This window comes from Cupressus sempervirens, chromosome 9 (assembly GCF_028749045.1).
Source record: "Cupressus sempervirens isolate cs-2001-9-10 chromosome 9, ASM2874904v1, whole genome shotgun sequence".
In the NCBI taxonomy this organism is placed as follows: Eukaryota; Viridiplantae; Streptophyta; class Pinopsida; order Cupressales; family Cupressaceae; genus Cupressus; species Cupressus sempervirens.
The window spans coordinates 631,004,366-631,028,567 of NC_143126.1; the positions used below are offsets into that span (position 1 = coordinate 631,004,366).

The following is a 24,202-nucleotide window of genomic DNA, read 5'->3' on the forward strand; positions in this document are numbered from 1 at the left end:
ATAGGCTTTGTACTTTCATTGGGTATGAAGACAATGTGAAGGCTTATAGACTTATGTATCCAAAGATTCATGAGATTTTTGTGGACAAGGATGTTTTCTTTGAGGAAAGTTCACCCAGCTTATCGTCTAATCCTCTCCACACTTCATACACTATGGAAACTAATAGTGACACTAGTGATAGTGCTTCAACAAATTCAAACATGTGGGATTTTATCGATAGTTGCAGTGAGAGGTCACGACATTACTATAGTCCACACACTTACATTGCCATAGTGAAAGGTCCAGCAAAGTAGGGTATATCTCATCTTCTAGCTCCAACTTCAGTTGGTGACTTCTTGGTAGAAATTGCAAGTTTATTTGTGGAGTGACATACTAAAGATTTGGAAGACAAATTTGATGATTTACATCTCATTGGTGATGATGATCCTTCTATAGTTGCTGCAAGGGTTCACTATGTCTCTCATGTCATTTCTCTACATGATCAATCTTTGCGGGTCGGTATGATTATGGATCCTTATGAATAGTAGTTGTTAGAGGTCTTTTTATTAGTTGAGGAGACAAATGGTTTATTGGGATAGGTTCAATAGACATCCTTTCCAGATCTGCATTCATTCTTTTTAGCGTAGTTGGAAGGGGTGACCATCAATATCAACACAGGGATACTTGAGCAGGTTTTAGGGCCACCATAAATCTTCAACATTGTACATTTTCCTTCATTTCTTCCAAAGGGTAGGAACATCATTCTGCACTCATGGACTAGCTTCTTCCTTGGAGCAGTAGTGATTGGTCAACATTCTTCATTGGGGGGGGGGACTACCTTGTCTCCCTTCCTCTTCTTTCTTATGGGGGGGGGGGGGGGGGGACATTTTCCTCTTATGAGGTCTTGTGTCTCTCATTCTTCACTTTTGTATATACTTGATGTCTATCATAATGGGGGAGTCTTGATTATTCCATCCATCCATGCATCCCTTTTCATCTCTCTTTTTGGGGGAGGGCTTTTCCCATGAGGTTTTCCCTCTTTCTTTGCTTTATAGTTATTGCATTTCATTATGTACATGGGTACCTAACATGGCATAGTAGCTAGGACCTATCTTGCACTTTATCCTAGTTATCGTAAGCTTAAGGGAATTTCCCTAAGTTGTAGTTAAGGGTGTGTTGGTGTAAATGAGTATTTACTATTTACACTTAAGTTTACTTAGGTTAATGCATTATTTTATTATTTTATTTTGTGAGACACTTAGGAGTTTGTGCACCTTTTTGAGTTGTCATGTTGACAATACAGAAGTATGCAACTCTATTTTAGCACATATTGTCTACAACATTGATTTTTTTTCTTTTTAATACCCTTGTAGGCTTATCCTCTCATCATCACACTTACTTCCATGCTTAATGGAGGATAACCCATATCTGGTGGACATGTACTTGGTTGTATGACTTATCAGGTAGCTAATTCTTAAGCATTCTAGATGCATCTTAGAGGCCTTTATATACAGGCACTCCTAGTGTACTCTGAAGGTGCATATTGAATTGAATACATTGTTATTCTGATCATATCCTTTCTAGTCTATAGTTGTGCTTGTGTTTGAGTTCTTAGTTCTTGGGTGAATTTTTCCCTAAGGAAAATTCTTGCAATAACATTATAATTCATAGCATAATAAATATATAACTTATAATCAAGAATTCAAACTAAAACTTACCTCTATCGAATCCTCCTCTAGATATATTGGTTACATGAGAAAAGATACAAAAATCTGACATCCAACCTCCTATGCACTAGGTATTTCCTATGAGATACAAAAGCCTAGTGGTTAATATCATGGAAATCAGTTTTGAATTTATTGATAAAAATAAGGAAAATAAAAAATAAATGATACTTATACATACTATGGGGCTCTCACTATGAATGGAAATGCTAGAGGTCTATAATGTCGAATTTTCTTGGACTTATCATCAATAGCCATGCCCTGTACAATAAAGAATGTAATTAAATTGCATTAGCACAAAAATTTAACAAGAATGCACTAATATTTAATCACTTTAAAAGAATCTAATTACCTTTACCTTGTAGGTGATACCTATAAGAGAAAAGAAAGATTAGAAACCATATATTTTCTAATATCAAATATAAAAACAATGAGAATATAACATAGTGTACTATAGATGTCTCAAGGCCAAATGAAACAACCAAGAGCATGACATCATCAACCTATCTGAACTCCTCCTCAAGCATCAACTAAACATGAAAGAAGATCACATACATGTATAAGTAAATATCAATTAAAAATACTCTATTTTAAAGATTAACTTTAAATCACATATGTTGTAACAAAAAAATGTATACACATAGTGACACAGAAGGATACCATGCCTTTACATGCCCATCCTCTCTCACCTTGGGGTGTGTTGTCTCTATAGGTGTGTCTAGTGTATAATCCTCCTCAAATACAAATTGGTACTTAGAAAAATCACTTGTGTACCCTAGGAAAATATTCTTGCATGTTATGCAAGTATGAGGCACACAAACATGTCATGAGCTTGTCAATGATGAACTCATGCCAGCATCATCAACATGGGCAGGCAACATTGACCTAGCCTGGGCTATCAATAGGGTACTCAATTTATGGATGAATCTAATAGTCTAAGAGCTAGCCTATATAATTATATTAGGAAAATGCACTAAAGGAGGGGGGAGACATTAGTATAAGGGACAAAAGTGTCATCTTTCTTCCACTGGGCAAAGGGTCTATCCTAAGGAGATCCTCCTCCTACACCCATGTTTGGCCTCATTATCCAATAGTTCACCTTGAGGCCCAACAAAAATTTAGCATACATTTTTTTAATGAAATAGAATGGCACCTCTAAAATTTTGTGTGGAAGTTTGTCGAAAACCATCCACCAACAATCCTAAAAGGTCACACGCATAGCCTCATTTGTGCACCATTTAATTGATAATTTAGGCTTTTTGTAGTCTATTGTTTTACCATTTTTTGGACTACAAAAAGGTTAACCATATCATCTTTCGTTATACTTAGGGCCACAATCTCATCATAGTCCAACCCATCATCAAACATGGCATGCTTTTTCTCATGCTAGTGGAGAGAAACATTTTGTTCATTGGTACAGTGTTTGAATATTATTCACTATGGTGTTTAATCTGGATAACATGGGAGCCAATGCAGGTATAGTGTTATATGTGGTTTACAAACCCTTAGTTCAGTGAGATTTTCTTGTATCAAATCTTGAATTTGAGGAGGATTTTGGGGTGGTAGGGGATCGATTGGTGGATACTTTTGAGGGGTGTTGGATCATTTTGTGGAGGGTTTCAAGGAACATTGTTTCATGTCTTAGTGTCATCATTTAGGTCAGCCATACCTATTAAATTGAAAACCAAAATTTCTATTTAAAAAAACCAAATTTTCAACAATTTCTATTAAAAACAACCTATTTTTCAACAATTGAGCTATTTTAAAATACCTAATTTTAAATAAAATTAATTCAAAATTTTTTATTATTTTTTAAATAGTAACCTATTTCATATACTTAGTCTTGGATCTGATACCCAAAATAGAGGCAAACAACACTACGGCCACAAATACCTAATTTTCTCTTCTTTTTTAATTCCTACTCAGAGGTTTCAAGTATCCGATCTCATATCAGATACTAGATATAATATTGGGTACCCAATAATGGATCGGATACCTGATAAGGTTTGGCCCAACCTTTTTACCTTGGTATTAGGATGGGTGGAAAAAAGTCAGAATAGATTTTGAAACGCTTTAAGACATTTTAAATCTCCACTTTTTTCACATGGCCACCTTTTGGCACACCATGATTGTGCACATACCTAGGTCAAATTTTTGACTTATACCTAGAGGGATTTAGGTCTTGGGGATCGATGATTCTTGAGTGTCTAGACTATTTGATTGTATTGCCCAACTAAATTGTTTTTTTTAATCCTAAAAACTAGTATATAAGAAGGATTGGAAATTTAATTTTCACCAATCAATATATCATACACAAACATGATCAAGCACTAGAAGAATTTAAGAAAGCATTTCAATAAATACATTAGGAACTCTTCAAGTGTTCATCTCATAGCTAGCATTTTGTTCTTGCATCAAACTTATTTCTCTAAGGTAATAGAGTTGTTTGGATTCTAAGGAGGACACATTTCATTCATCCATTCATTTTCTTCCATTATTCATCAAGGAATATCACACATGTTCCCATTCATGAGGTTATTACTTTCATGTTGATCACACACAATCTTGCATCACCCGAATTTGTTTTCCTTCGTTTTCTACTTTATTGTGTTCTTTCTAACTATTTGATTAAGTGAACACTTTTTTTTGAGTTCTAGAGTCTTTGAGCTTGGCTTCTTATTGTAGACCTATCCTAGATAATTCTCCTTTGTGCACATACTTCAATGTTCCATATGATTGGAGTTATGTTCCATCTTCTCAGGTGATGTTTTCATATGTGGCTCTTCTAGTTAGGCATGTTATTTTTCTTTTGTGAGGTTCATATCTTTCTATGAGGTGTCATGGCTTTACGCATGGTTTCTTGTATCATATGGGGACCTATTTCAAAGGTTGTAGATGTGCTTATATTTTTTTATGTATTTAATCATTAATTCATTATTGGTTAGTCGTATAAACTATTACACATCTTCTATTTTGGGGAATGTAATCTAAAAGATGATCTACATCTCCTAATGGATATTTATGTAATGTATTTATTTCTTTAGTGAGATAGGTAATGGTATTAGAGAGTAGAAAGTATAGTCAAGGTGAAAGAAGAATATTTAGTGTATAATTTGGAATGTATTAGCTATAACCAATAGGACCTTACAACCTGACATGCATGGTGTTCATTAAATATAATTAAAGATCTATTGTTAATAAAGTATCTTATTTTTAATTATATCTTGTTTTAGCTGCATTACATTGTCATTTCTAGAGGTTTTCATCACTTACTTTGAGGATACACTAGCCTTGTATTGTATGTGATGATATGAGAGCATAGTTGAGCTTGGTAGACTTGTCAAGACCTGTACTTCTTGGTTGTGAGAGGGCAGATCATGGTTTAGGCTCACAATTGTAGAGGAATTTTTCAAGTCATTAGGAACCAATTACAAATGCATTGGCTTATTTTTTCATTATTGATGAACAGATCACCAAAATTTAGGTAGTTGAACCTTGATTCGATTTAGTATACCACCTAGAAGGATGAATCCTAAGAGGCTAGAATTCTTGTATGAAGAATCTAAAGAAGATATGAGAAATGAGATTTCTAATAACTTGAATGGCTTGATAATAAATCCTAAGATAGAGGATAAATATGTGAAAGCTTTTGAAGATATTGAAGTACTTGAAATAGAGATCCCTACAAAAGAGGAAATATTGTTGAGAGCTATGGTACAAGTTGATATGATTCATAGAATGGGTGTATCAAATTATTATGGTTCATTGAATCTTGAGGAATTGATAGATTGAATTATTGAGTTTCAAGATTATTTTGAGCTTGAGGTCACTGTAGATCCATAAAGGGTTAGGTTGGCATATGCTAAGTTGATGGGTCATGTTGCCTTCTAGTGAAGGAATTGCAGAAAGATAGAGAATATAATGAAGAATCTACTATCAATAGATGGAAAGATATGATTTGTAGATTGAAGGTTAAATTTTTTCCTAAATATTATAAGCTTGAATTTTTAAAAAAAGATACAAAAATTGAGACAAAAGGATATGTTTGTGAAGGGATATACTAAAGAATTCTATAAAATTTAGATCAATATAGACATCATGAATCCTTTAAGGAAAATGTTTCAAGTTATATTTATGTATTGAATTTTAACATTCATGATGAGTTGAATATGTTAAAACTTGGTTCAGTTGAAGATGATCGTAAATATGCACTGAAGGTAAAAGATAACTTAGGAAGGAAGAAAGGTAAGAAATTAACAAGATAGATAAGGGTATGCAAGTAATTTATAATAGGAATTTTGTGTTTAAGGGTACTTGTTTCAAATGCGATAGAGAGGGGCATTGAGATTTTAAAAGTCCTAATAAGGTGGTTAATAGAAAGAACTTGGTAGCATAGAAAAATAAAAAAGAGAAGGCATCTGATGTAGATTTGGCTTCACCAAAGGTTGGAGAATCTCCTTTGATGAGAATGATCATCTTGGCTAAGCATGATGAGGATCCAATAAAGAGAAGGATTTTCTTAAAGAATTATTTGCGAGTCTAGAGGTAAATATTATAAAATTATTATGGATAGAGCTAGTATTGACAATCTTGTATTAGAGGAAATGGTTAGAAATCTTAGATTACAAAGATTAAAATATACCACTCCTTATGGTAACAACTAGTTTTAAGATGATCATTGGGTGCATGTTAGATAACAATACTTAATTAATTTTAGTATTATGTCTTATAAGGATGAAGTTTTATGTGATGTGGTCAACATGAGCGCTTGTCAAGTTTTATTTGGAGAACCTTGGCAGTCTGGTAGAGGAGCTACTCATGATTGCAAAAAGAATATTGTTATAGTTGAGAAGGATGGAAGAAGAAAATAGTTATCCCTTTGAAGGATGAGGAAGGAGCAAGAGAAAATAACTTGAATGTTTTCAAGACTTACATATTGACCACAAAAGAGTATGTGGATAAGGTTGTAGCTGATGGACAAGTGCACCAAGTTGTAGTGCCAAAAAGATGACACCCATTTTAGTGTTTACGCGCTATAGCACATATGCACTTTTTAAAACCCCAAATTATTATAAATGGGCTACAAACCCACAACCCATTCATTTTTTCCTCATTTTCCAAACTCCTCTCCTCACAACATGTATGGGAATTCAAAAAATTGAAGATTTTTTCCACCTACCTCATCAATATGCCTCCTCATCATCAAAGTTTGAGATCATGATCATGTCATATGTTGTCTACCCTTCTTTTTGCATTTTTTTATATGTTTTATGTATTGTTTTGTAGGTTTTTTTAAATTTTTCTTTAAATTTGTTTTTTTTTTAAGATTGCAATTGATTTCTTATCAAGAAATGTGAATAATGAATGGGAAAATTTCCAACAATATCAAAACCAAAACCCTCAACAAGATCCAAACCAAAACCCTCAACAATATGAGAATCAAAACCCTCCACAACAAGAACAAGAAATTCTACAACCTACACCAATTGGAAGACGTCCTCTTGGCACACAAGAAAACATAATAGATGAAATAGAAAGAGGCAAAAATGAATTAGAAGCACTCATTGGTAGGTTGAAAGCTTGTGGACAAACCAATCCAATGAGAGCTTAATTGGCATCCTCCCTCAAGTCCATTATGATGCACGTAGCTTCTATTAGTGGTTAGTTAGATATTTGGTGGCTTAAGAGGGATGAACAAAAAAAATATTATGCAAACAAATTATCATATCAAGATGTAAAAATATATATATACCTAAAGGTAGAATTTGTGCATTATTTAGAAAGCCTAGTGAACAAAATACTATTAGAGAGACAACTAAATGGTTCCCCATCCATTGGTGCATACACAATGGTATTAGAAATAATTTTTGGGATAGATGGTGGATGGTTTTTGATGCCCCTCCCTACAATGATCATGAAGTCCCAATGTATTTCTTAAAAAAATCATATTGTGAGTTTGTCCTTGGGGAGATCTCCAATTATTTTGATATATTATAATCTTAGGGTAGAGGTGGGGGGTCATCATTTGAGAGGTTGGGGGCACATTGTGACCCTAATATAGTTAGGGCACCTGTGGTCATGCCACAGGGTGAGCATGTGACTATTCCTTTAGTTGTGAAGGAACATGTAGAGGCCAACACTCTAGGGACTATTAATGCTTTGGCATAGACCCTCATTAATTGCATGAGTCCATTAGTTAAGGAGGAGCCTCCTGCATGTCGCAGTCACATGTGCACATCATGCAGATCATTATGCACTTTTGGCAATCATGCTAGAGATGGTGCGGATGATGGGCTAGTCACTAATCAGTTCCTGGATGAGACATTTGGCATTGACACATAGGTAAATTACAATTATAATAAACTAATTTGATCACATTTCATATGTATAGTAACTAACTAATTAATTAGCATGTGTTGACATTGTTCAAAATTTAGGGTCAGAGTGTTGGCAGCCCTAGTAGCGATCCCCCAGCCCCATTTTTCATCTTGTCGACAAGCCTAGAGGTATGTATAAATTTAATCATTTAAATTAATACATATATTTATTAAATAATCATATGAAGGATTGACTAAAAAATGTATGCATGTGCATCAGTTCTCTATAGGACTATCAACATTCACTATGGACTTCGAGCCTGGACATGATGTGAGCTTCATAGAGGTACATTTGTTTCATGTTAATTTAATTCATTTGATTATATTTTTTTCATGCTTCATGTTACATGTAACATATATTGTATGACATGCAGCTCTTGACATCTGAGACTCCTCCTCATCTTCAATAGTCTATTGATCTTGGAGTGGCTGTAGCTATGGCTAGTAAACAACCATTGACTTGTTGGAAATACTCAAGATATGATAGGTTACTAAGAGGGGAGGGGTGAATTAGTAACTTAAAAAATTTAATTAATTTACCATACATCCATCTATGCTACTACATGCATTAGTTCTGAAACATAAAACAATCATTACACAAGTGAACACAATAATTTGGTGACCCAGAAACCTTCCAAATAGAAAGTGAAACTAGAGTGGGCATGATACCCACAAAACTTCAATACTATAGTATAAAGTTTGCTTGTTAAGGCTTACATTGACCACTTATGGTGATCTACCCTATTAGAGCACAAAGGACTACTAGGTCCATCTTGTTAGATTATTTGCAAACATACAATGAAGTATGCACTCTATTAGGAAATTTGTACAAAGACTGTTAAGTCTACCTTGTTAGAGGATTTGAAAATATGATTCACCTGTTAGGATGAAGAAATGGATCTACTTTCAACTGATTTCTGATAAGATCCCTTATGCATTTATCACCTCATGTGATGGATATAACTTTTTCAGTCTCTAAATTGACCTTGCTATGTGCCTTGAGCTGTTGTTGATGATCTTTTGCATATACTTCACATTACTTCACAATTTCATTTCATTTCATGCATCATATGTACATCCATTCATCCTGTTTGATATCTTACAATACATATTACATATATACCTTTCAAACTTACAAAATTACAAGGTCAACCAAAATACAAGTAAACAACTACATTATAGAGTCAGCCCAATAGTAAATAACTTGGGTTCACTGAACTGACTTGATGACCTTCTGATACTCGACATCCACTACATTACTTGACATCATCATGCACTTAGTAGAAGTGAAGGCTTAGTCCATACTAATCACTCGATGTATTTTTGAACTCGGTAACCACTGGTGACTCAATAGATGAAGTGTCACTTGGTAGATACTATTCACTGAGTTTACCTTGATTCACTCAGTAAACACTGAATTTTCATTGCTCGGTAGACACTAAATCTTTCATGACATAAACTATCTACTTGGTAGATACTGTGAAGTACAATAGGTACTAAGAAGCTCGATAGACACTACTAAACTTCACATTGTCTGTATTTGCTTGGCAGCCACTGTCTGCTCAATGTGAACTATTGAACTGCTAAGTTTACAAGGTAACCACTTGATGCTTAGTAAGCATACCAAATTGAGTAAGCGTTGTCACTAATGACAAGATAATCATAATGCTAACAATTTCCCCCTTTGGCATTAGTGACAAAAACACTTATGAATCAAAACTTACATTCTGATTTACTCTGTTATCTACATATCTTACATATCTCACATATCTTCCCCATACATATGGTATGCATAGCTTTTATCTATACAAAGTCTTTCTTCATCTCATATTTCCAATGACAACAATCTTATCTCCCCCTACCAAAAATCTCATCTCCCCCTTTTTGATAATCATGCCAAAGAATGTATATACAATAAATTTAAATTGAGACACCAAAATGTGAGAGAAAATTTGAGTGTATGTTGAGAATAAGAGACAATGTCTTATCCCAATTGTCTTGCAAAATCTTGTAGGTGGAGAGAGCCACTTGAACTTCTGCAAAAAGTTCAATCATATGATCTACTATTGAAAAATTGTTGTCATGAATCAATGAATCAAAGTTCAATCATATGATTCATGACTAGAAGAATCATATTTTGAATGTCGATCAGTGTAGACCAAATTTTGGCTTCTTCTCTAAGTAACTCTACCTGCATTTTAGACAAAAATTTTGCCTTTGTGTGATGTGATGAGCTTGAACTATGGTCAAGCTACAAATTTTGAGTGCTATCTTTCATTTCCACATGTAATTTATTCAATTTTACTTGACTACCTTAGTGAACTTGGTAACATCACAGAGCTTTCCAAAGAGTGATGTTACATTCGTTAAGGCTTGCTCAAGATTGCTCAAAATTGAGGTTAATTCAACCTGTTTTATTGCAATGTGCTCAAGCACTTTATTATTAAATTCCTTCTCTACCTTTTCAATGAGTTTCTCTTGCCCAGAGGTGTCCTCATTGAACTTATTTATAGCCTCTTCTAATTGCAACAAAATGTGTTGAGATGAATCAACATCAACACCAATAGCTTCAGTAATTATATTTTTAGCATTTTCTATTATAGTATATTCTCTATCTCTCTCTTCTATGAGTTGCTTCTACCTTGCCTTCTACTCTAGAAGTTGACTAACCATTCCCATTTCTTTGGTTGAGGCATTGTCCAAGTCTATCTTAGGAATAACAATTTCTGTATCTATGTCTATTTCTTCACCAATTTCTCTTCTTAAACTGGAGAAGAGCTGAGAGAAGTACTGGTTGATTCCAAAATTGTTGTGCTTCCCAAGAATGATATAGAAACAGGTAGTGTATAGATTGGAATATTTGCTATTGGAGTAGACAAAATTGTAGAACTTACTATACATTGATTAGAGGAGGTTGACATAGTTGATGCTCTAGTGATTGATTGCTCGGGTGCTGATGAAGAAGGCTATAACTCAGTAGATGAAGTAATGGTTACCTCCATAGATGATGCTTGTAGCTGTGGGGAAGTAGGAGTAGATGATTTTTCTGATGTGGTCAATCCTACTGAAGCTGTCTCCAACCCTGATGATGTTGTAGGCTTAGGTGGAGAGTGAGGAATTGAAGCAATGAATTGCGTTGCAATCTTCATTGGATCATCTTCTTCATCCTCTTCCTCCTTGACTTTTTCTTTAGCTTCTTCCTCCTCCTCCTCTTCTTCCTTCTCCTTCATCAATTCTTGCATGTCTTCATCAATCACTGTGACTAAGGGAGTATTATCATCTTCCTCATCCTCTTGGTCACTATCATCATCCTTGATTTCTACAGGATCATCACTAGGCTTTTGAAAATGATAGATGTTCTTCCACATGCTTGTTGCATTTCTTACAACATGCTCAATGTCCTTAATTAAAATCAAACAAGTGTGGAATCTAATCATCATTCTTCCTTCATTGTTCTTCATTGCTGCCTTTATTTCTACCTTAGTGAGACTCGATAGAAGATTCTTCAAGGATTGCTCATATATGTCCTTGGCTGTTTGGGTGGCTAACTCCCACCTTGGTTGGAGTCTTACCAACAACTCTTTGGAGATTTGAGAGGCAATCTAGTCTAGAGAGTACTTCCATTTTCCATCTTAATAAGTACCAGTTCCTCAATCTGCATCTTCTCTGCATCAATTCTTGTTTCAAACTTTAGAGCTTTAAAATTTGTGATGCAAGCTCCCTCTTCCATCTGTTTCAATCTTTCTTGGAAGGTCAATTGGTGCTTGTTGAATACTACTTCACCCTTATTCTTACCTTTACCTCTTCTTGTGAAAATAGCTATGGAGGCCTTGGGTGGCTTGGTAATGATTACCTTGCCCTTCTTCTTGACTGGTTCTACCTCTTTCTCTAATTCTTCCTCTTCATTTTCTAGTTCCTAATCCTCTTCTTCATCCTCACCTTTTCCTTCAATAATAATTAAAGGCTCTATAGTAGTTTTCAACTTGGCAACCTTTCTCTTACCTTTACTGATTGCTTGGAAAAGTTTGATTTTCAATTCTACTATGTCTTTAGCCTCATCATAGGTTCCAAATTTTGGTTTCTTGGGATCTACTAGTTCATTTACCAGTGCTTCAATAATATCCCTAGTTTCATCAATGTTTACCTGATAAGGTATAGGTTTTACCCATGCAACTCGAGGCCTGACTGCCTGAATATATAATCTATCCCAGTCAACCATAAAATAAACATCATCTCTATAATCATCAACAATTTTAGGAGGGATTCTGAACCTGTTGTTCATTCCCTCCTTGAAGTCCTCAAAATAGTTGTCCATTATACTATCAAAATTGACACCCATTTCTGCTATAAACTCATTAATCTGATATAGAATAGGGACATCCTTTCTCCATACAATAGAGCCTTTGGAGGGAAATAATTTTTGTACATATAAGAATAAATATGTCAACAAGGAATCAAATTTATAGGGGTTATTCTTGGATGATCTAATACTATCCATGTTCTTGTTTAGCTACCTTAGCAATAGCTCAGTCAAGTCATACTCCAAATTCTTCTTCACAACCTTAAATGTTAGGTCTACAGCCTCACATGGCACACCGTTCAATTAGCTCGAACTATAGATCTTGTGAGCTATCACATGAATTCCATATCTAAGTTCAACATTTGTAATGGTGCTAATCTTTAAGCCTCTGTTGTCCCACTCAGCTAGGCTTTTCTTTCATAGTTCATCTTGACCTAGGGTTTTGATAGTTTTGGCTTTGCAGAGTATAGGAAGGCTAGTAATCTTGTGAATCATTTTCTTAGTGATCAATATAGGTTGCTCTAACCATAACTGACCATTGTGAACATGGATAAGGATGTATCTAATCCATTTTATTTGAAAGCTTCTTGGCATATGGGAGATGTGGGTCAAGCATTTTGTCTCTAGATATTTATGCTTGAGTTTCAAAAAGTGAGTAACACACATTTCTTCTAACACACTATCCATTTCTAGGGTTCCTATTTCTTGAATTGAATATTTGAAATGAGTTCAGATATCATTGATTAAAAGTACCTTTGGTGGAATTCGTGATTATGGGCCATTAGGGTCTAGTGCCTCTGCAACTACGAGAACCAACTTGAAGTTTAGTGCCTTCCATTCTATGCCTTTGACCAACATTTCTAATCCATGTTTCACCTTGCTAGTTCTTGTGCTTGCAAAAGCCATTATTTCTTGGTAGGTGATGGAAAGTTTTGAACAAACTTCTTTATCTGCAAATTCACCCAAAATTGCTTTGAAATCACTTGAATGCTCTTGGAAATCTTTTAGCTCTGAGAATATGATGAAAATGAAGTTGAATTCCACCCATTTTGATGAAGAGTTCACCATTAATGCTAGGCACCATGTTTTCATAATGCATGATAGACTGTCATCCACTAACCTAACTCAGCATGAGTATCAACTCTGTAAAGAAGATTCTTTTACTCCCATCTTTGATCAATAAAGTCTTTAACCACTTTGCTCAGTAGAGTCTGATGCACTCAGTGAAAAATAACTTTTGTGTGATCCCAGCATATCTGCAATACTGATTGAATCATTTTCTCTCTTTTTTTTGGAACTACTCTAGATATAGCTTGATGATATAGTTCCAGATCTTCCTTTATGAATCGAATTAGAAATGGTGGAGTCACCCACTTCTTGAGTGACATGGCCATTAATTGAACTATTCTTCTCAATAGATTTAGGAATCCACTATTGTCTCATCTGACTTTCTTTTCATCTTCAATTCTTCCTATATTCATGTATTTTTTAGCTATATGACTAAGTTTAGTGCATGTATAACACCTTATAGTAGTGTCCTTCTTTCTTAGGTGATGTCTTGCATAGTTTATACCAATGTGTCCATATTCTCCGCAATAATGACATTTGCACCAAGTATTGTAGTCCCATCCAAATATTGCTTTAACAAGTTGTTTAGCTAGATTGAATGATTTGGATCTACATTGGAATTTCTTGTGACCATGCTTCTTGCATTTGTGACAATTACCTTCAAATTTTGGTTTCTCCTTGCATTCATTGGCTTTGTGACCATGCTGATTGCAGTTGTAGCATTTGTTTGATGTGTATGTGGGTTTTAAATTCCTTTTTGCACCTTGCTTGGAAGATTCACCTTGTTCTTCGTTGTATCCAAGCCCTACTTTATCTTTTTTCTTATGAAGATTCTGCTCATTTTGTTGAATTAGTTGATTCATGTCTTCTTGTGACTTCATCATTCTTTCATTGATTTTCTTTTTAGTATTTAGGTCACTCTTTAATTTTTCATCAATTTTCTTTCCACATCTTAGTTCTATCAGTATTCTTTCATTAATTTCCCTTTCACTATTTAGATCACTTCTTATTCTTTCATTATGTGGTTTGAGAATCCTGATTTCTTCATTTGCTCCAGAGATTTGATCCATGAGGTCTTCATGCTGATTGGATTGATTATTTATTGCCTCCAAGTCTTCATTTTCCTTGTTTCTCTATTCCAAAACTTCACATAGCCTGATTGACTGGATTTCTTGTTCTCTTTTAAGCTTTCTTACTTCTTCCTACAGAGAGCCATTCTTTGCTAGGAATTCCTTGATTGCCTCATTAGCTTCATATGAACTGCTTGATGGTAAAAAATCTTCAATCTTTTCTTCAACATACTGATGGTCATTCATTTGTCTTGAAAGCTCCTTCCTTCTTTTTAGGGATTGGGAAAGATGCTCCTTTTCTTCTTTGAGTTGAGCCATGGCCATTTCTAGATCTAGCTTTTCATTTTCAATTGCCTTGTCAAGTCTGAATATCTCCATTTGTCCTTTAGATATTTGCTCAAGCTATCAAACTTTATCCTAAGAACCACAAAAGCTCTTATATTGTTGGAAATACTCAAGATATGATAGGTTACTAAGAGGGGAGGGGTGAATCAGTAATCTTAAAACTTTTATTAATTTACCATACATCCATCTATGCTACTACATGCATTAGTTCTAAAACATAAAACAATCATTACACAAGTGAACACAATAATTTGGTGACCCAGGAACCTTCCAAATAGAAAGTAAAACTGGGGTGGGGATGATAACCACAAAAATTTGATACTGCAGTAAAGTTAGCCTGTTAACACTTACATTGACCACTTCTAGTGATCTAGCCTGTTAGGAGAACAAAGGACTACTAGGTCCACCTTGTTAGAGGATTTGTAAACATACAATGAAGTATGCACTCTGTTAGGAGATTTTTACAAAGACTATTAAGTTTACCTTGTTAGACAATTTGAAAATCTAATTCACCTATTAGGATGAAGCAGTGGATCTGCTTGCAACTGATTACTGATAAGATCACTTATGCATTGATCACCTCATGTGATGGATATAACTTTTTCAGTCTCTAAATGGACCTTGTTATGTGCCTTGAACTATTGTTGATGATCTTTTGAATATACTTCACATTACTTCGCAATTCCTTTTCATTTCATGCATCATACATACATCCATTCATCCTATTTTATATCTTACAATACATCTTACATATATACCTTTCAAACTTACAAAATTACAAGGTTGGCCAAAATACAAGTAAACAACTACATTACAGAGTTAGCCCAATAGTAAATAACTTGGGTTCACTAAACTGACTCAACGACCTTCTGATACTCGCCATCCACTACATTACTTGACATCATCATGCACTCAGTAGAAGTGAAGGCTTAGTCCATACTAATCACTTGATGTAGTTCTGAACTCGGTAACCACTGGTGACTCAATAGATAAAGTGTCACTTGGTAGATACTATTCACTGAGTTTACCTTGATTCACTCAGTAAACATTGAATCTTTCATTGCTCAGTAGACACTGAATCTTTCATGACACAAACTATCTACTTGGTAGATACTATGAAGTATGGTAGATACTGAGAAGCTCGATAGACACTACTAAACTTCACATTGTTTGTATTTGCTCGGTAGCCACTGTCTGCTTGGTGTAAACTACTAAATTGCTAATTTTAAAAGGTAACCACTTAATGCTCGGTAAGCATACATAATTGAGTAAGTGTTGTCACTAATGACAAGATAATCATAATGCCAACATGACTGAGGTATGAAAGGTTTTTTTTCATTTTAGTTGTTGTTTATAATAGTTAGTATCAAAATTTATAATGTTATTTGTAAGTGATTATATTCATTGAATTGTTGTAGGGTCTTGTTACACCCAATCATCCACGAGCCTTCGAGGTGGACTTGTAGAGTGACTATATGATGGCAGTAAGAAAATAATTAATTTTTTGTGTACATATATTTGATTTCAATGTATAATAATAATTGAGTCATATCTACTTTTTTTGTATCAGCTCGAGTTAGAGAAGAACCTCAACAAGAGGATGAGCAAGCATGTGAGGAAGACCCCATCATCACCATCATCTCCCTCCATATGATGAAAAAAGACCTCTAGAGATTTTTTTCCTCCCCCTCATGGGAACAAGAAGATATATTTGATAGACATACATGTATAGGCATCGACAAACATTTATGTTGGATTTTATGTTAGTGGACATATTTGATATACATTTAATGTAGATATGAAATTTTATATTTGATTTATGACATTTATTTGATGCATGACATTATTAGACTTATGACATTGTTGGTTAATATATGATATATTTTTTCATGTATGACATTATTGGTTATCATAATATATTATGTGTTTGTTAATGTATGACATTATTGGTTATCATTTTATATTATTTGTTTGTTCATGTATGACATTATTGGTTATCATAATATATTATATGTTCATTCATGTATGACATTATTGGTTATCATAAGATATTATGAGGTTTCATGGGTACTTGTACCCACACCCCTAGTACTCATACCCATGCACCCAAGTACTGGGTACATGTATCCCAAGTACCAATTACTTGATGGAGAGCATCATAACTAAGGACCTTGATTGAGATTTCAGATTATTTATTTAGTTTTTAGTTTGTGTATCAGCTCATTGTTTGTCAAGCTTAATTCAATACCTAATCAGTTCAAAACTTTGATAGAATATTGATTAATAGTAAACTTTATCACTGTTTAAGCATAAGTTTATCATTTCCAATATGTCATCATCATATGATTTATGATCTTGTTCATGTTTAAATTTTTTGTTCTCTATTATTTGTTTATCAAGCTTCATTCAATACCTAATTAGTTTGAAACTTTGATACAATATTGATCAACAATAAACTTTATCAGTGTTAAAGCTAGAAATTTATCATTTGCAATATGTCATTGTCATATGATTTATGATCTTCTTGTTCATGTTTAAACTCATCTTCTATGTTATGCATCTAAACATTTATCATTAATTATTATTATAGTCACATAACAAATCTGAAATTGAAAACAATACATTACATTTGCAAACTTTATCACTATTCTTGATTCGAAAAATCATTTTCATGAAACATAAATTTAGGTTTTCTATAAATATAAAAGTATAATTAAAAATAAAGCTTGACATACCCAAGTACCCCTGTCCCTTATTATAAAAAATAGTTGTACTCGTACTCGTACCTGTGCCCATACCCTAAGTACCCCAAGTACCTTTGTCCCTGTGCAACCTTGTATATTATATGTGGATCTTGGTTTTCTCTATACACCTATGTGGTCTATAGGATTTCTTGCTACTTAGAACATCCCCTAACCTTGTCCAACCTCCTCATTAGGTTAATTGATCCAAACTTGCAGCATCACTCCCTTACTCTTCTAGGAACAATATCCTGCCAAAGGTTTTATAGGTCTACTAGGGTACTGTAGCACTCCCCAGTCCAACCAAGGTTTCCATGACATCCTAAGGTGTTATAGGAACACTTTTACTATGCTTGAATAGATAACAACAATGGGTTTGTATCTAATTTCAATATTTCCTCACAAGAGGGCTATAAGGAGAGCCCCTAATTAGGCCTCCAACTAGATTTCTAGGGCCAATAGCTCCTTTTTATTAGAGTTTTAACATATCTATCCTTAAGAACAATTGATACATAGGACCCATTCTCAAGGATTTTAAGGGCCTACGGGTGCCTATAGGCCATACAACAAAAATAACAAAAATGAGGGTTTGGTAGGGTTTTCTTGGCTTCCTAATGTCCCCACTTTTAAGACACCTTCAAAAATTCATCAAGACTCCTAGTCCACTAGTTAGAACCTCCTCATACCCCTCTTCAATCCCTCAGAAGGGAAAGTCTTCATTCTTCAAGCTTTTCTCTCAAGAGCTCTTTCTTTGCTGACAATCCCTAGTCAGGCATTGCCTAGCTCGCCTAAGGCTTGGTCAAAGAATTCTTTGCACTCACTTTTAGGGCCCTTACATTCATAATATAATGCATTAGGGTTTGTAGCCTTGAAATCTAGAAGACCATGGAATTTCCACAGTGGAGACAAGACTTACAACTCTTTCATGATAAACAACTCCAAAATTAGTAGCAAATAGGTATCTTTGAAGAAATTTACAAAACCTTTCAAAACTTGGTTACAAACTATAACTAATGTATAGAAAATGGAAAATAAAAAATAAGACAACTACAACATGCAACAAAATGATAATAGCCATGTGATTTTCCTCTAAACAAGATTAAAAACCAGTAAAATCTGTGCTAAAATAGTTACAGTCTGCTACATACATTCCAATAGTACATATTCATACAAGAAATGAGTTTCCAACCCTTGATTAGGGTTCCTCCAAGCATAAATAGGTTGATCTTCAGGTTAGAGATAGTTTTTAGGGATTTTTCAAAGCTTCTTTACAAAGTACATGAAAATATTATACCTATGTTCGAACCCAATATTGGTTTTCATGACAAGAAAGAAGATATTCTTAGTCAATTAAATATTTTTTCTTGGTAGTCCAAGAGAACTCGAGAAGATTAGCATAGAGCTAGTAGAGTTCTCAGGAAGGAAGAAGATATAGATGATGTTCTTAAAAAACTACAACAACAAAGACAAAGACAAAACCAAATAACCTCTAGAAACCAAGAACCCCAAATATCTTAGTCTATAAACCGTTGTTGGGAAAATTGGAGTTTATATTCTCTAGACAATACAATAAATCTCAAAAAAGGGAAGGTATCCCTAATTCTATATTTCAATAATTACAAGACCTTAACTTCTCTCCAAACCTTATAGGGTCTAGGAGAAAAGAAAAAGGTAGACCTTCATCTCCTTTGAAGGAAACCTAGTCAACTCCCACCCTACTATTTCGAAAACTTAAACTTTACATGGGACAAATCTTCCCCCTAAAGTCACTATCTCAACTCTAATTTTTGTAATAGAACTACTCAAAAGAAATTTTTCTTATCAAACTAAGACAAAATCATTAATTTCTCAAATATTTTCCTTTTTTAGATTTCTTTGTAAAATAAATGAATAATCATAATGAGATGAAATCAAATTGTAAACTCTAGAAATAGAGTATACACAAGAAGCAAAGCATTTCTGAATCCTACCAACAATATTGGAAAGATGAATAAAACTAAATCTTACAAACATAGAAGCAACCATAATTTAAGATGTTTTCTATCTATGATTACTGTATCTCCAAGATTTGAAGACCTAGAAGATTTTTTATATGATGTTTACAAAATTATTCATTTACAACTGTAAATAAGGAAGCCATTCATACAAGATTTTTACTCACCAATTGAGCAGAGAAGTTTCCTATCATGACCTTGAAAAATGAGGCTCCATCAAATTTCAAAATCAAAGATAAATGCAAACACAAACAATTGTGTGTGCACTATTCACATGCCATTGACAATAACAACTTCCTTGCCTGCTCTTCTCACATTTCAAATTTTGGAACCTATAAATTCATGTATTTGTTAGAAGGTACTAAAAATTAATCACTGCTGGCAAGAAATGAATTAAAAATCTTTGAAAGTTTACATACCCTTCAGAGGAGGTGTGAATTGATTCGAATAATGAAACCGAGAGGCAAATGATTTACAAAATATTTTCTAACTTTGTACTAGCTAACACTACAAGTTTCAACATCACCCAAGATGGCATCGCAAAGTCACAATAGAGTAAGATCTCCAATAAGTGGTAGAGGTTATTGTAAGCCTCCACAACATGGTTCTATAGGACCTAGAATCAAATCCATATCTTACATGTGCTCCAAGAGATATCCCATCAAAGATCGTTGCCCTATGGCATTTAGTAACCCTTAGGGAAATTTCAGTTTAGCATGATTGAGAATGTTTGAGAACTCAATAGGATAGAATGAGCTTGGAAATAGGGTTTACCTATCCACTCAGACCTAACAAATTAGACAGTTTGATCCCACCATGAAAGGTGAGAGAGATTTGGTAGTTGGCAACTTTGTATTGGCCAACACTACAAGTTTTGGCATCACCCAAGATGGTGTCGCAAAATCAAAATAGAGTAAGGTCTCCAAAAAGTGAGATACATTATTTTAGGTCTCCACAACATGATCTTATAGGACCTAGAATTGCCTCCATACCTCTCACAAGCTCTAAGATATTCCCCGTCAAAGATCGTTGCCCTATGGAATTTAGTGACCCTTAGGGACGTTTCAATTTGGCATGCCTGAGAACATTCAAGTGCTCAATAGGATGGGACAAGCTTGAGGCTAGGGTTTACCTAGCCACCCAGAGCTAACATAAATCTTTAGTTTGATCCCACAATGAGTGGTGAGGGAGATTTGGTAGTTGGCAACTTTGTACTAGCCAACACTACAAGTTTCAGCATCACCCGAGATAGAATCACAAAATCAAAATAGAGTAAGATCTCAAAAAATAGAGAGATATTATTGTAGGTCTCTGCAACATAGTCCTATAGGACCTAGAATCACATCCATAGCTTGCACGAGCTCTGAGATATGCCCCGTCAAAGACAGTTGCCCTATGGCATTTAGTGATCTTTAGGGATGTTTTGGTTTAGCATGCCCGAGAATGTTTGAGCACTCAATAGAATGGAATAAGCTTGGGGCTAAGGTTTACCTAGACACCCAAAGCTAATAGAATAGCCATTTCTATCCCATGATGAATGGTGAGGGAGATTTGGCAATTGGAAACTTTGTACTAGCCAACACTACAAGTTTCAGCATCACCGGAGATAGTGTCACAAAATCAAAATGGAGTAAGATTTCAAAAAAGTGAGAGAGGTAATTGTAGGTCTCTTCAACATAGTCCTATAGGATCTAGAATCACATCCATACCTTGCATGAGCTCTGAGATATGTCTTGTCAAATATTGTTGTCCTATGGCATTTAGTGACCCTTAGGGATGTTTCAGTTTGGCATGCTCGAGAACGTTTAAGAGCTCAACAGGATGGGATGAGCTTGGGGCTAGGGTTTACCCAGCCACCCAAAGCTAACATAATAGATAGTTTGATTCCATAATGAATGGTGTGGGAGATTTGGTAGTTGGCAACATTGTATTGGCCAACACTACAAGTTTTAGCATCACCCAAGATGGCATCGCAAAATCAAAACAGAGTAAGATGTCCAAAAAGTGAGAGAGGTTATTGTAGGTCTTTGTAGGATGGTCCTATAAGACCTAGAATCACATCCATACCTTGCACAAGCTCTGAGATATGCCCCATCAAATATCACTACCATATGGCATTTAGTGACCCTTAGGGACATTTCGGTTCGACATGCCTAAGAACGTTTGAGCACTCAACGAGATGGGACAAGCTTGGGGGTATGATTTACCTAACCACTCAGAGCTAACATAATAGACAGTTTAATCCCACGACAAATGGTGAGGGATATTTGATAGTTGGTAACTTTGTACTAGCCAACACTATAAGTTTTAGCATCACCCAAGATGGCATCACAAAATCCAAATGGAGTAAGATCTCCAAAAATTGAGAGATGTTATTGTAGGTCTCCACAACACAGTCTTATAAGACCTAGAATTGCATCTATACCTCACATGAGCTTCTAGATATACCTCATCAAATATCACTACCCTATGGCATTTAGTGACCCTAGGGACATTTTGGTTCAATGTGCCCAAGAATATTCAAGTACTCAACATGATGGGACTAGCTTGGGGCTAGAGTTTATTTAGCCACTCAAAGCTAATGAAATAGATAGTTCAATCCCACAACAAATGGTGAGGGAGATTTGGTTATTGGCAACTTTGTACTGGGCAACACTAAAAGTTTAGCATCATCTAAGATGGCGTCACAAAATCAAAATATAGTAAGATCTACAAAAAGAGAGAGAGGTTATTGTAAGTCTCCATAACACAATCCTATAGGACCTAGAATCAAACCAATATCTTGCATGAGCTCCGAGATATGCCCTGTCAAAGATCACTACCCTATGGCATTTAGTGACTCTTAAGGATGTTTCAGTTTGGCATTCCCGAGAATGTTTGAGCACTCAATGAGATAGGAGAAACTTGGGGATAGAGTTTACCTAGCCACTCAAAGCTAACAAAATAGGCAGTTCAATCCACAATGAAAGGTGAGAGAGATTTGGCAGTTGGAAACTTTGTACTAGCCAACACTACAAGTTTCAGCATCAGCTAAGATTACATTGCAAAATCACAATAGAGTAAGATCTCCACAAAGTGAGAAAGGTTATTTTAGGTCCCCACAATACAATTCTATAGGACTTGGAATTGTATCCATACCTTGCACGAGCTTTAAGATATGCCCAATCAAAGATTTCTGCCCTATGGCATTTAGTGACCCTTAGCGACGTTTTAGTTTGGCATGCCTGAGAATGTTTGAGCACTCAATGGGATGGGACAAGCTTGGGACTAGGGTTTACCCAGCCACCTAGAGCTAATAGAATAGATAGTTCGATCCCACAACAAATGGAGAGGGAGATTTGGCAGTTGGCAACATTGTACTGGCCAATACTACAAGTTTCAACATCACCCAAGATGGCATCACAAAATCAAAATAGAGTAAGATCTCCAAAACATGAGAGAGGTTATTATAAGTTTCCACAACATGGTCCTATAAGACCTAGAATCACATCCATACCTAGTACGAGCTCCAAGATATGCCCTATCAAAGATCATTGCCCTATGGCATTTAGTGACCCTTAGGGATGTTTTAGTTTGACATGCCCAAGTAGGTTCAAATGCTCAATAGAATAGGACAAGTTTGGGGCTAAGGTTTTCCTAGCCACTCAAAGCTAATGGAATAGATAGTTTGATCCCACAACAAGCAGTGAGGGAGATTTGGTTGTTGGAAACTTTGTACAGTCCAACACTACATATTTTATCATCACCTGAGATGGCATTGCAAAATAAAAATGAAGTAAGATCTCCAAAAAGTGAGAGATGTTATTATAGGTCTTCGAAACATGGTCCTATAGGACTTAGAATCACATCCATACCTCATACAAGCTTTGAGATATGCCCCATCAAAGATCACTACCCTATTGCATTAAGTGACCCTTAGGGACATTTCGGTTCGATGTTCCTGAGAATATTCGAGTGCTCAATAGGATGGGATGAGCTTGGGGATAGGGTTTACTTAGCCACCTAGAGGTAATGGAATAGATAGTTCGATCCCATGATAAACGGTGAGGGAGATTTAGCAGTTGGCTACAAGTTTTAGCATCACCTGAGATTGTATCACAAAATAAAAATGGAGTAAGATCTCCAAAAGGAAAAAGAGGTTATTTTAGCTCTATGCAAGATAGTATTATAAGACCTAGAATCACATCCATATCTCACACGAGCTCTGAGATATGCCCCATCAAATATTGCTACCCTATGGCATTTAGTGACCCTTAGGGATGTTTCAGTTTGACGTGCCCAAGAATGTTCAAGCGCTCAATGGGATAGGACAAGCTTGGGGCTAGGGTTTACTCAGCCACCTAGAGCTAACAGAATTAATAGTTTGATCCCAAGATGAATGGTGAGGGAGATTTGGTAGTTGGCAACTTTTTACTAGCGAACACTACAAATTTCAGCATCACCCGAGATGGCATCACAAAATCAAAATAGGGTAAGATCTCCAAAAATGAGAGATTTTATTGTAGTTCTCTGCAACATGGTCCTAAAAGACCTAGAATTGTATCTATACCTCACACAAGCTCTGAGATATTCCCCATCAATGATCGCTACCCTATTGCATTTAG

At 35.2% G+C, this 24,202-nt stretch overlaps 1 pseudogene; it reads left to right on the forward strand.

Annotated features, from left to right (window-relative positions):
* Positions 1-3,142: 3,142 nt before the first annotated feature.
* Positions 3,143-24,202, forward strand: part of LOC149540294 (BTB/POZ domain-containing protein At5g48130-like) — a 60,562-nt pseudogene continuing 39,502 nt past the window's right edge.